Source organism: Frankliniella occidentalis, unplaced genomic scaffold (assembly GCF_000697945.3).
Source record: "Frankliniella occidentalis isolate FOCC.00 unplaced genomic scaffold, Focc_3.1 Scaffold375, whole genome shotgun sequence".
Taxonomy (NCBI): domain Eukaryota; kingdom Metazoa; phylum Arthropoda; class Insecta; order Thysanoptera; family Thripidae; genus Frankliniella; species Frankliniella occidentalis.
In genome coordinates, this window is record NW_026267498.1 from 141,916 (window position 1) to 144,018 (window position 2,103).

The 2,103-nt window shown below is 61.8% G+C and overlaps 1 protein-coding gene across 1 annotated transcript in view; it reads left to right on the top strand.

The window, feature by feature from the left end:
• Window positions 1-2,103, top strand: part of LOC113206997 (heterogeneous nuclear ribonucleoprotein C-like) — a 63,206-nt gene that overhangs the window by 7,829 nt on the left and 53,274 nt on the right. Inside the window, exon 2 of the mRNA XM_052274323.1 lies at window positions 1,550-1,719. The gene's annotated coding sequence lies outside the window, so the exon portion shown is untranslated. The remainder of the gene's footprint in view (window positions 1-1,549; window positions 1,720-2,103) is intronic.

Below are 2,103 nucleotides of genomic sequence, written 5' to 3' on the forward strand. Positions count from 1 at the left end.
TTGGACGTCCTCGCTCTCCCCTCCTCGCCTCTCGGAACGGAACCCTTCTCCGCTCATCCCCTTATATTTTCGCCCTCCTCTGCGTTTCTCGCCTCTTTGCCTCGCTGCGACTTCTTTTTTTTCCCGCTGCCCCGCGCCGCCCCTCATCCCCGCACCACCGCCTCTGACTTGTTTTAGCAGCCTCCTGACGGGAACAAAGGCCCTGGGGGCGCGGCCGCTGCAACCTGGGCGTGGCGATGGCGAGGCGTGGCGTGGAGCCGAGGGCAGGGTCTCGGCCACGGCCCTGCGCACGTCCTCGACGTCCTTGGTGGGGCCGCCGGCCTTGGCCTCTCACGGCCTCGCCCCGCCCGCGGCCACGTTACCTCCCCCGCAGAGGTCCTCGTCATCCCCGCCAGAGGCCCGCGGCCCTATGGTGGAGGCCGCGAGGTCGCGTCTTCAGGCGCCCCGCTCCGATTTGCATAAGACGGTCTAAGTGGCTCCTAATGCTCCGCGACAAGCCGCTTCTCCTTTCTGGCGGAGGCGCGCCGAGTGCCCTGCGGAGCCCGGCGGGGCCCGGCGGCGGGAGGCAGGAAATAAGAATGAGGTGTTGGCGGGGCTCAGGAATATGCAGCGCGGAATAAAGCAAGAGCCGGCTACACCTGGCTGGCTGCGGTCGGGCCGCCCCGCCTCGCCACACCCCACCACACCCCGAGCCACACCCCGGCCTCAGACACGCAGCGCCACCACCAGGGGCCCCTGCTCGGCCGCCAGCGCCGCGCGGCCTCCGTTCCGTTACGGGTGGGGCGAATTGCTCATGAAAAATGCATTTCATTTTGTGTGTGTTACTTCCTCTGGAAACGTTTGGCGCCGTGTAGCGGGCCGCCGCGCCCTAACGGTCCGAGTGGCCGCCGAGGCCGCGGCGGGGGCCGGGGGATTACCGTTAGGCGGTGGTGGCCGAGGCCGGGCCGCGGGCAGCCCTATCGGCCGGCCTCGGCCCCATCGGCCCACTCTGACTTGTTGAATGACAGTTTGTTCACCGGTGGCGTGCTCGTGCCCGGACCCTCTCGCCACCGCACACCGCTCCCCTATACGTATGGCTCTGCTGGGCGGAGTGCGTGGCAACAGCAGCAGGACGAGGGCCAACCCCCTCCCTCCCCTCCCCCCTCTCCAGCTGATCGAGGAAAAACTGTCCCGTTAAAGTCGTTTGCGAAACGGCCGCCATTTGCAAGCCTTCCCTCTCGTGGCGTGGCGTGGCGTGGCGCGGCGCGACCTAACGTGGAGGGCCGTAACGTCTTCAGTCCCTTACATTTACTGGCGGCGCGGCATCGCGTCGCCTGACATTGTGTTCCCCACACCGCCTGCCCCCCCCTCCCTCCCCCACACATCTCTGAACGTTACTTTCCTCGTGTGCAACTTGTTCCTCCCCGCTTTTATTTCCCCTTCTGAAAGTCACATATGGTGTTGAGAGGATCATATTTTTATTTCTTTAGGCTGGCTGCGCGATATAGGAGGGGCCTATTGTCCGCGCGCGCACGGTCTCATTCTTACATATTTGCACTTTTGCTTTCAGATGTATCCTCTCTGGCGGCCTACGCCAGTTGTGAGGAAAGGCTCCCACAACGGCCCCCCATCAGTCCTCGCGAGAAGCTAAAAGGAATTAGCGTGGCTGCGCACTGAGGGGACGCCCAGCGAGCCGAGACAAGATGTTTGGGCGGTTTGGGCTGATGCTGGCGTTTCATTGTAAGTGTCTTTCATTTATTTCTTGAAGTGAAGTGTAAAAAACATACGGTAAATCCCGATTGTGCGAAGGATTTGAATTTGCGCGCGCAGATTCTTTTCTGAAAGTTACAAATGCTGTGTTTGTTTTGTACTTTTTGTATGGCGCCTCGTATCGCGCTGCTGTATGTACACGGGGCCACACAAAGGCCAAGGCGAAGCAGGGCAAACATCTCCGCTGCGATAGATTCCTTTCATACTCTTGTCGTTGCCGTGTGTTTTGACAGTTTGCGACTCGTACGCTTATCATTATTTCCCACCGTACGACACGGTCCGCTGTGTCTGCTGTGTGCGCAACGGGGTGGGGCGGGGGGAACACCCGGTCATGGAGAAAGGCGGAGTGCGGGG